This window comes from Artibeus jamaicensis, unplaced genomic scaffold, assembly GCF_021234435.1.
Source record: "Artibeus jamaicensis isolate MK-2021 breed Jamaican fruit bat unplaced genomic scaffold, CSHL_Jam_final contig_426, whole genome shotgun sequence".
Taxonomy (NCBI): Eukaryota; Metazoa; Chordata; class Mammalia; order Chiroptera; family Phyllostomidae; genus Artibeus; species Artibeus jamaicensis.
In genome coordinates this window covers 2,354,400-2,366,736 of record NW_026521826.1, presented here as the reverse complement: position 1 = coordinate 2,366,736, position 12,337 = coordinate 2,354,400, and positions in this window count along the sequence as shown.

Sequence of the window (12,337 nt, the reverse complement as noted above, 5' to 3'; positions counted from 1 at the left end):
TTTTTCCATTACCATTTATTTCCCTTACACCCTCTTCCACCTCCAACCACCTTGCTCCCTGCTCCAGGCACCACACTGTTGTCCATGCCCATCAGTCCTTCTTCATTTTTGCTCCCCCTTAGGCTGGGAAGGTTAAAATCTTTTGCTTTTCTTGTTTTTGTTTTTATGTTTATTTCCTTTTTGGTATTGAATTGTAAAAGTTACTCTACTGCTACTAAAAGTCCTTAATCAGTCCTTAATCAGGAAGTAAATTGCATATATATTCTCCCAGGATATGATTTGCCTTTTCATTTTCTAACAGTGTCTTTCAAAGGCCAAAAATTTAAAGTTCTGATTTATCAAATCAGATTACCAAATTTTTCTTTGATGTTAATTTTTCTGTGCCCTGAGGATTTTTTTAAAATATAAGTTCACAATTAGGTTTTGTTATGTTTTCTTCAGGAAGTTTTATACTTTAAGCTCTTACATTTAGATCTTTGATCTATTTTGAGTTATTTTTTTATGGTGTGAGGTTGGGTTTTATTTTTTTTAAATTTTTACTTCTTATCAAAGAACTTTATAGGTTGAATTTTAAATGCAGCCCGCTGGGATTCTGGGATTGCATTATGTATGTAAATCAATTCAGAAAGAATCAACATCTTAATAGCATTGAGTCTTCCTGTTCATGAAATGGTATATATCTTCATTTATTTGGGTTTAAATTTTTTTTCTCATCAGAGTTGTCCAGTTTTCCATGTGTTCACTTCCCAATTGTTTGTTAATTATATATGGAAATGCAATTAATTTTTGTTGCTGGTCTTATATTTTGCAACCTACAAGTTCCCTTATGAGTTCTAGTAGGGTTTTGGTAGGTTCCTTAGAATTGTATCATGCCAGTTGTAAAGAAACAGAGTTTTCTTTATTTTTCCTCCCCAACTTAGTCCTTTATTTCCTTGCCTCATTACATTGGCTAGATGCAATATTGAATAGAAGTAGTGAGGATAGATGTCCTTGCTTTTTTCCTAAATGGACATATTTCTTCTTTCATAATTATGTCTGATGTTAGCTGCAAGATTTTAGTAGATGCAGTTGAAGAAGTTTCTTCTCATCACAGTTGACAGGTTTTTTTTAAAAATCATAAACAGGTATAGAATTTTCTCAAATGCTTATTCCACATTAATTTGAGGTGATCATATGTCTTTTCTTTTTAAACTTATTAATATTGTTAATTACTCAGATTGTTTTTAATGTTAAACCAATCTTTGTTTTTAATGTTAAACCAGTCTTAAATTTCTGGGGTACACCTCACTCATGACGATGTATTATCCTTTTTATCTCTTGATAGATTTGGTTTGTTAAAATTTTGTTGAGGATTCTTTCAACTATGTTGTGTTGGTTTCCTGTTGCCTCTGTAACACATTACCATAAATTTAGTGGCTTAAAACACACACTCATTCTCTTGCAGTTCTGTAGGTCAGAGGTCCAAAAGCCACTTCACTGGGCTAAAGTCACGGTGTTGAGGGGGCTGGTTCCTTCTGGAGGCTCTGAAGGGAGAATCTATTTCCTTGACTTTTCCTGTTTTTTGTGGCTCCTTCCTTCATCTTCAAAGCACATCACTGGAATCTCTGCCTCTGTCATCACATTGCCATCTCCTCTAATTATGATTCCTCCTGCACCCTTCAGTTGCCTCAGGACAATTGAACATAATCTCCCCAGGTCGGGATCCTTTCTTTTTTTTAAATATATTTTATTGATTATGCTGTTACAGTTCTATCCCCCTTCATTCCCCTCCACCCTGCACACCCCTCCCCCACCATTCCCCCTCTCTAGTTTATGACCATGTGTCTCAAGTTCTGTAGATTCTATATTTCCCATACTATTCTTGCCCTCTCCCCTATCTATATTCTACCTACCATCTCTGCTACTTATTCTCTGTACCTTCTCCCACTCCCACTTCCCTGTTGCTAACCCTCCATGTGATCTCCATTTCTATGGTTCTGCTCCTGATCTAGCTGTCCTCTTAGATTGCTTTTGTTTTAGGTGTGCTTCTTAATAACTGTGAGTGTGCTGTCCTTTCACTGTTTATATTTTTTATCTTCTTTTTCTTAGGTAAGTCCCTTTAACATTTCATGTAATAAGGGCTTGGTGATGATGAACTCCTTGAATTTGATCTTATCCGAGAAGCACTTTATCTGTCCTTCCATTCTAAATGAAAGTTTTGCTGGATAGAGCAATCTTGGTTGTAGGTCTTTGGATTTCATGACTTGGAATACCTCTTTCCAGCCCCTTCTTGCCTGTAAGGTCTCTTGAGAAATCAGCTGACTGATGGGAACTCCTTTGCAGGTGACTGTCCCCTTATCTCTTGCTGCTTCTAGGATTCTCTCCTTTGTTTTAATCTTGGCTAATGTAATGATGATGTGCCTTGGTGTGTTCCTTCTTGGGTCCAACTTCTTTGGGACTCTCTGTGCTTCCTGGATTTCCTGGAAGTCTATTTCCTTTGCCAGATGGGGGAAGTTCTCCTTTATTATTTGTTCAAATAAGTTTTCTACTTGCTCTTCCTCTTCCCCTTCTGGTACCCCTATAATTTGAATGTTGGAACATTTAAATATGTCCTGGAGGTTCCTAAGCCTCTCCTCATTTTTTTGAATTCTTGTTTCTTCATCCTTTTCTGCTTGGTCATTTTTTTCATCCTTCTGGTCCACTCCCTTGATTTGAGTCCCAGTTTCCTTTCTATTACTATTGGTTTCCTGTGCATTTCCCTTCGTTTCAATTAGTTTAGCCTTCATTTGTTCCTCTAATTTGTTACTAAAATCAACCAGTTCTATGAGCATTCTGATCACCAGTGTTTTGAACTGTGTATCTGAAAGGTTGGCTATCCCTTGGTCACTTAGAGTTATTGGCTCTGGGGCTTTGAGTTCTTCTTGAGCCATAATGTTTTGGTCTGTTCGAGCTTGTTACATATAAGGGGCGGAGCCTTAGGTGTTCATGAGGGTGGGGAGAACCAGTCACTGGGTTGTGATGCTGTAGGTAGGGGCAGGGGCAGAGAGGGGCAGTGGTGTTTGTTCCACTCTCTCTTGGATTTCTGTTCCCTCTGCTGCTTCCTGTAAGCAAACCTGGCCCCCCTGGTGCTGGGTCCCGGGTCCCAGGTCCCAGGTGTGTGGGCCTGTGCATGCTCTAGGACCCTGTGGGTCTTTCCAACAAACTCTCTGTGAGCCTGGGAGCCTCTCCTAGCACCTCAAACCCGAAAGTCTTTCCAATTGGTGCTTTCAGGCTCTAATTCCTGTTGCTGGGGCCTTAGCCTGAGCAGTCTGTCTCACTGCTCGCTCCTTTGCTTGGTTTATCTGTGCACAAATGTGTGACCGTGGTCAGCCAGCCGCCTTGCACCCTCACTGGGTCTGCCCGTTGCCACCCCGTACCTGGGATCTGCCCACCACCACCTGCACTCCTGTGCACCTGGGTCGGTCCAGCTGATCTTTCCTGCCTGACTCTGCTCCGCTACTGAGTCCGCCCGTCTTACCAGTCTGGCTGAATGGTTCGTTGTTGTTGGACTTCCATACAGTTCAATTTTCTGTGTTTTGGCTGCGTTTTTGTTACTAAAACTTTGTTGTCTTTAAACTTGGTTGTTCAAAGAGGCACAGCGTTTCCACCTAAGCCTCCATCTTGGCTGGAAGTGATCGGAATCCTTTCTTTGGTTACATCTGCAAAATTGCTTTTACATGTAAGGTAATATTTGCAGGTTCCAGGGTTTAGGGCATGGACTATATGGAAGGGGGCATTATTCTACTGACAATATATGTTTATGAGAGTATCTAGTTATGTTTTTGGTAGAGTTTTATACAGTTTTATATAAAACTGTATAAATCACCACAGTATTGTGGTGATTCTGACCTTGTCAAATCAGTTGAGATGTATTCCCTCTTATTCTGTTTTCTAAAAAAGTGTGAATTGATCTGGTATATTTTCTTCCTGAAGGGCTTAGAAGAATTTATCAGTGAATCCATCTATTCCTCAGCAAATTCTTTCCTGAACATCCAATCTGGATCATGGCCTCCAGTTACACATTTCTAAATACTCCATATCATTTCCTCAGAGAGCTCAACACAGTTTATAGTAATATATGTATTCGTGTGATCATTAGATTAATGTCTCTTTAGCAGAGTATAAGCAGGGAGTATGCTTGTCTCCACTGATAAACCTCAGAATCTACCCAGGCACATGCTAGCTATGTAATACATGTTTTCAATGAATGAATTCCTGTAGTCTTGTGATAAAAATTCTTCCTCTACTTTTTAATTTTTTTAGTTTTTATTTTTTAAAAGAAGTTAATATTTTTCCCATTGCCATTTAGTCCCCTTATAGTCCCCTCCCACATACCCCCTTCATTGCCACACTGCTGTCCATGTTCATGAGTCCTTTTACCTTTCGTTCAGTCCCCTCACCCCTTTAGCTGCCATCCTGTTCTTCATCTATGAGTCTGTTTTGCTTGTTAGTTTAGTTTGTTCATTAGATTTCACATAAGTGAAAGCATATGGTATTTGTCTTTCTCTGACTGGCTTATTTTATGTAGCATAATGTCCTCCAGGTCCATCCATACTGTCACAAAGCATAAGATTTTCTTCTTTTGTAGGGCCAAATAACATTCCATTGTGTAAATGCCCCATAGTTGTTTTATCTACTTATCTACTGATGAGTACTTGGACTGATTTCACATCCTGGTGGTTGTAAATAATGCTGCAGAGAACATAGGGGTGCTTATATTCTTTCAAATTAGTATTTTGGGTGCCTTCAGATATAGTCCCAGAAGTGGGATTATTGAGTCAAAAGCCAGATCCATTTGTAATTTTTTGAGGGTATCTCCATACTGCTTTCCACCATGGCTGAACCAGTCTGCGTTCCCACCAGCAATGTAAAAGGGTCTCCCTTCTTCCACATCCTCACCAGCACTTGTTTGCTGATTTATCGATGGTAGTCATTCTGACAGGTGTGACATGGTATCTCATTGTGGTTTTAACTTGCACTTCTCTACGATGAGTGATTTTGAGCATCTTTTCACATGTGTATTGGCCATGTGTGCGTTCTCTTGGAGAAGTGTCTAGTCAGGTCCTTTGCCTATTTTTAATTGGGTTGTTAGTTTTTTGGTGTTGAGTTTTGTAAGTTCTTTATAAATTTTGTATATTAACCTCTTGTAAGGTGTATCGGTGAATATGTTTTCCCATTCTGTGGCTTACTCACTCAATCTGATAAGTGTAGATTGTACTGTTTGAAATACTTTCCAGTCTTCTGGGAACTGTCCCCTAGTGGAGTCTGTGAAGGAAATAAAGTCCTTGTATGTTATTCTCTGCTCTGTTATTTATGAAATGACATAGATTTGAAATGAAAGACATTGAGTCACCCAGTCCACTATGCCAGGCCAGGCTTCTTTCTTTCCAGTACTTCATTCACCTTGCATTGTTCAGGCATCTTAGTGTCTATAATTACTTACACATAGGAAAGTAGCACAAGGCCAGAGTAGGGTCCAATTTCTCTTTAGATATGCAGTACCCAACTCTGGAAAAATATCCAGTAAATGCTTAACAAATGCTTGTTGAATGGAATTGAATTGATATTTTATCTAAAGCCAAGTGTTTGGCATATTGAATATTTTCTAGTTTATTTGTTGAGTTAATATTTATTATCTGCAATATATGAAGCACTGGTTACCTTATTTTTTAAATAAAATCAGATTCATCCATCTTCACAAATAAATACACGGAAACACATGACACAATTGAATGCTTAATAACTGACCTCGTGCTGCTTAGCTAAAAAAAAAAATAGAATCAATTCTCTGTTCAAAACGAGAGAGAACTGTGTAGAGAATGTAAAATAGATTCTGTATTGTCTTGTTTTTCTCTAAAACCAAGTCTTAATAGACACTATAGGCAAGCAAAAAGAACTAATGAGAAACTGAATACTAGAGGATTTATAAAATACTTTTTATACTATAACAAATAGAAAAGTTAGAAAATATGTATCAGGCTCCTCATAGAAGGAGAGATCGAAATAACCAAGGGATTTTAATTGTGTGCTCTCTATGGGCAAAATTTTACCAACAGGAAAAAATAAATACATAATACAATACGTGCCATGGGCAGATTATTTTTAAAGAAATTCTATGGATGGTGTCTACATTTAGGTGCTAGGATTCTTTTGTTTTTTTTTAAATCTTCATCCAAGGATATGTTTATTGATTTTTGAGAGAGAGAGAGAAAGAAAGAGAAACATTGACAGGGCCAGGATGAAACCTACAGCTTAGGTACATGCCCGACTGGGGACTGAACCTGCAACCTTGTGGTTTATGGACAACACTCCAAGCAACTGAGCCACCCAGCCAGGGCAGGTACTAGGGTTTTTGAAGACTAATCTTAAAGAGACTGTACTAAGGTGACAGTTGTGTCCTTACATTGCTACTTTTTATTTTTATTTTTCTGTGGAAACTGTGAGGGAAGAAGAGGAGGATTCCCTAAGCAACACTGAGTAGGGCATATGGTAAAATTAAAAACTGCAAAAGCAGAGAAGTGTCCGCTTAAACAACATGGAGCCACCTTCCTTTACCATTGTCCTTGGTGTGTTATTATAAAATGGTGCCATCAGTTTTAGAGAGAATTCTTATCTCAGAGCCCCATAGGAAACAGCACAAGGGCCTCAAGAACCACAGCCTCACCACGGTCCTGGAAGTGTCCACCTCTCTGTCAATCAGAACTTTGGTGGTTCAGTCTAGGACTGTAGCCCTCTCCGTTCTTGCCGTGACTGTGACGCCATTTGAAATCTTTAGTGATATGTGATTCCATCCCTTGATTTTAGTTAAGAGTGCTTGGAATATCCAAATCCTTAAATGATAATCTCGGATCACACATTATTTTTTTAAAAATCCTGAGGATATGTTCATTGATTTGAAGTGAGAGAGAGAGAAACATCGATGTGAGAGAGAAACATTGATCAGTTGCCCCCTGCATGTGTTCTGACCAGGATGACTTCTAGAAGGGGTGTTCAACCTTTGGAGTCTCTGGGCCACATTGGGAGAAGAAGAGTTGTCTTGGGCCATATATTAAATACATTGTAACACATAATCACAAAAAGTCTCATAATGGTTTAAATAAATTTATGATTTTGGGCTGGGCTGCATTCATAGCCATCCTGGGCTGCATGTGGCCCACAGGCCGCACGTTGGACACCCCTGCGCGGGATGACACTCCAACCAACTGAGCCATATGGCCAGGGCTATCCCACTATATTTTTAATCTGAATTCACACTGATTATGCTGACATCATCTTGTTTTTATTTGCAAAAAGGAATGTTAAAGGAGAAAATGCCTTACAGTATCACCATGCAGGGCTGACTTCATGGGCCACGCTCTCCACACGTCTTTCAATGCTCTGTTTTTGCCATCTTGAAACTCTTAATATTTACTGAACAGGAGACCCACATTTTCACTGTGCACTGATCTCCTTGAATTATGGAGCTGGTCCTGTCGCCACCAGCCCTGATAGGTTTCTCAGACACACAGAAAGCTGGAATTGGATGAAATCCTATAAAAAAAGTCTGCCTCGGTGTCAACACATGGATTTTTGCTGTGTTTGTTCATTTTTGCTGAGCAGAGCACCTCAGGGGAATCCCACTTCTTCCTAGGCAATGGAATTGGGGATCCCTCGTGCTGCTGGCTATTATTCCATACAATGTACCTTAAGTCTAGTACATATCCCAGCCAGCGCAAAAGAAAAAATAAAAAGAGGGAGAAGTGAACAAAAGCAGTGAGGTACAGGAGGCAGCCCAGAGTAGTTCATGTTGCCACAATTTTTCCAAATATTTGGCTATGCTAGGACACAGGGTATAGCTAAATATTTTAACCCACTTTGTGTTAAATTCTCATATGTTGAAATAAGTACAGTCCATATGTTTCTGCATCATTTATACCTAACATCAAAAATACTATTCTTAAAGGTCTTTTAGATCAAGAAAAATCTGAGAAGCTCATAGGAGTTTTCTCGACACCTTTATACTAAAATTAAAAATAGAAAATTGAGGGTTTTGCCAAATATTTGAAACTGGAAAGTTGTAGAATATGGTTTGGAACTTAAAATGTGACCAGGTGTTTTTGTTTAGCCAATGAATCTGACTTCATGCTCCCCTGCTCTTATCTCCAGCACAAACTCTGTCACTTTCTGCACAAACAGGGCAGCTCCTTCTGGCTCTGGTTGACTTGCACTGTGTGTCTGTCAAGATCAACCAGTCACCTCCTTCAAGACTGTCTTCTGTCATAAAGCATCCTTAATGGTGGACCTAAATGGAGAGAATAATGTGTGGTCTCAGATAATCAGATGACAGATAGGCAGGGTGCATTCCATTGTTATGCCTGGATTTTTGGTGATCTTGGGTGGGTCTTTATCCTGCTTAGGACCGTGATTGGCTTAAATGACCTCTTGTGCCAAGGCTGTCATTTGCTCTTTGCCTTTCATTTTAGTCTTCAAGGTGCACTCATCTGAACCACAAGGGCCTTTTATGTAGCAAAAGGTAGAGTCACAACTCTATGATATTTAATGGAATTATGACGTTGCTCAACCATTGTGACGTAACGATGATATCACTTTCTTTTGAAATCCGTGGTGTGGATGCCACCCACCAAAGGATAAGTTTACAGATATGTCTTCTGTATCCTCTCCTTCATCCCACGTGTTTATACTCCCTCCTACTTCGTAGCACAATTCCTTGCTACAGAAAAACTTCTCAGTGCATGTTTTGATATGAATACAATGGAATGCCATGCTTTCAGTACCATGAGTGGATGCACAGATGGATATTTTTAGAGATGGTTTTAAGTAGTGCCAGAAACAATTTAAAGACTCTTTCCAATCCTGCACACAATTACAAAATTTTCTGCTAATCAGAAATAAATAGGTCAAATAATCAGAGAGTGTCCCCAAATCTTATTTTATCATTTCCTCCAGAAAGGAAGCTCCAGAAGAACAGGGATGTTTGTCTATTTTAATTGCTGATGTGTTTCAAGAGTTTACCATTGTGCCTGGCATATATAAGGACTCAAGAAACATTTGTTGAATAACCATCATTAGGAAAGGAAGCCATAGAGTCTCAGTAAAGATGAAGGCTATGATTTAACACCTGCCTTAATTTCCTTTGCCCTCGTTCCAATTAAAAAAATGCTTTTTTTTCCCAAAAAACTCACAAATCTCCTACTGCTGCAAAAATATTGTTAGGTCAAGTGTGGTCTCCAGACCTAGTGTATAATAGCTTTGGAAAATGTTATAATTAGTAATGAAACATAATTACTTGAATTCATAATTATTTATAGGAAAGTGCAGTAAAGAAGGGATTGAGGTTTCGAAAATATATTTTATCTTTCAGCAGAACTTAATTATATTTTTATTTAATTGTATAATTTAAAATTTCTTTAAAAACTATTTTTTTTTCAATTAAATTTATAGTCCATATTATTTTGTATTAGTTTCAAGTGTACAGCATGGTGGTTACATATTTCCCCCTGATATTTTCAGTGCCCACCTGGAACGAGGCATACTTGTGACACCAAATTATTTTTTCTGATACTTTTCATTTCCGAATCAGTTTATTTATACTTTATACAAAGATAGTCACTGTGGTGTCTGAATCAACACACATCTATTATGATGTAATTGATGTGACTGTAGGGATAAAGTTTCTTTCACGATCTTTTGACTGTAACTCCATTATTCACCTTTTCATTTATTTCCCTAAAAAAGGAGTTTTAAAATTCAGAATGGAATCGCAGGACCATCAGTAGTGCAACTGGATTTTCCTCCTATATTCTTATTGGTTTTTCGAATCTTAAAGTAAATTTTATGTCATCCAAATATGACTTCTGCCCCTACAGTAGGATTATTCGGGGTTGTATTTCAGGACGCAGTGCAACGGGGACTCCGTGTTTAGGGAAGGTGTAGGCCACCACTGGCTAGCACGGCCCTGCCCTCCCTTGCGGAGCACAGGACAAGCACACCGTCAGCCGGCTCTCCCTTCTGCGGCCCTGGGCCTGGAAGCCCGGGTGAGCACTGCGGCCGCTGGCCAGGCCGCTGGCGTTGGCTACTCGCCATCTTTAGCTTAGGTTCTTTTCTTCAAAATGCCACTCTGGAGAACACACTCTTTAAAGTCGTTGTTGTATGATTGGAGTCTGTTTTCTTGGGGTTAGAGGCTATTAGAGAAATTCCATAGGTGTTCTGGTTTTAGATTGGAGGGCCTGGAAGCTTTCTGCCACATGAGCGCCCTGAAAACGGCTCCTGCGCATGCTCTCTTTGAAAGGGTCGCCACAGCGCAATGACAGTGAGCCAAGCCCAAGCGCTTGTAGCACAGTCAGTGCTTACTCAGTATTTCATCAGCTCTTTTGCAGTTTTAAAACTGCTTTGCAGTTAGATTAGGCTATGTTACTGGTTCTCTCCCCCCCCCCCCAGGTGCTGCAGTTGTCAACTTTGTTGAGATGGCAACATCATAAGTTGGAGGGATCCTCAGTCTTTGTGTTGCCAGATGGAAAAGAGTCCCCAGAAACTTCACGGGGCCTTTATTGTGTTGGGTCACTGAGGCTCTGGACTTCATCTAACGTTAATGCCCCACCTGAGTAAAACAGAACCAACATGTGAACGGGAAGGATTAACCCTAAATTCAATGTCTGACTCTGAAGCCCATCACGAGCCTTGAGTGTGAACCTATGTTGTCTACCTTAGAGACAAGGAACAACTGGCAAACACCCAAAATAAATGAAAACAGGGATGCGAACAGGTATTTGTATATCCATGTGCATAATAGCATTATTCCTAATAGCTAAAAGGTGGAAGCACCCAAGTGTCTATTGACAGATGAATGAATAACCAAATGTGGTAAACATATACAACTGAATATTATTAATCCTTGAAAAGCAATGAAATTCTGATATATGCAATGACATGGAGGGACCTTGACATTATGCTAAATGAGATAAGCCAGTCACAAAAGGACGAGTACTGATTGCACTCACAGGAAGTACCCAGAAGAGTGAAATTCAGAGACAGAAAGTAGAACAGTGGTTGCCAGTGTCCGAGGGAAAAGAAACAGGGCACCGTCACTTAGTGAGCACAGAGTCACATTAGGGGAAGATGAACGGCTCTGGAGACGGTGGTGGTGGTAATAGCACAGCGATGTTAATGTCCCCAATGCCACTGAACTGTACACTTGAAAATGGGTAACATGGTAAATTTCATGTTATGTATGTGTTGCCACAATTAAGAAAAAATGGAATGGAAAGGATTATATAACTTCAGTTAGAGAAAGAGCTCTCTGATTCTTCCACCTCGCTGGGCCAGATCAGTCTCTTGTTTCCCCGATTTTCCTTTCCCAGATCCTCCACACCAGCTTCCCGGTAAACCTCCTCTCCAAGGCTGTTGCTTCATTTCTGGGACCCTACTAAAAACACTGGGTCTGTCTCGCGTTCACTGTTGTGTCTCTAGAAAACAATGCTAAGTGCTAATCAGTCCCTAGAATGTGGTAAGCACCGAAAGTTTGAAATAAGGAACGCAGGGGGCTCTTCTTCCCCCACTTGTGTTCTCTGAAACTACCAGGCCGGGGCAGCGTGGCTTTAATGAACTCCTGGACACTGGGGGGAGGTATGACCTAGGGTTTTTCTGGTGGCCAAAGTCAGCCTGGGACATAAAATTATGGAATGATTTGGTGGCATTATGTCTATTTGTTATGTTGTCAACCTCCAAGAATTCAAGAGCTACCTTAATCATCATTAGTCTTCTTTTATGACTTGTTACATGTTCATTATATATCTGTCTTTTTAAATTAGTCTTAAATTCATTCATTCATTCAATGTATATTTATTTAGTGCTCACTACCATCAGGAACCATTTTAGGCACTGAATAAAAAAAAGACTCTAAGTCCTGGCCCTCATGGAGCTTACAATCTAGTGAGGGAACACTGTCTCCCACCTAGACAAATAAATGAGCGAGTGTGTGGGATATCGAATGGTGACGAGAGCTGCAGAGAAGAATGGATGAGAGAAGAAGACGGGTGGTGGTGATTTTTTCTTCTCTGAGGTTTTATCATGTTCTTTGGTTGGAAGATATGCCTTTGTTCCCTCATTCCCCTTGACTCTCTGCATTGGGTTCTATGTGTTGGGTAGAGCATTCAGCTCTCACAACCATGAAGGGAGTCCTCGTGTAGGAGATGAGTCTTTCAGTTCAGTCCTGCCCAAGCTCTTGGCTGTCTCTTGAACCGTTGTGATTGTCCAAGCAACCTACTTTACTTTTGGTGGATCTCAGTAGTTAGGACTGCGCCAGGACTTGCTGGTGTCTTGT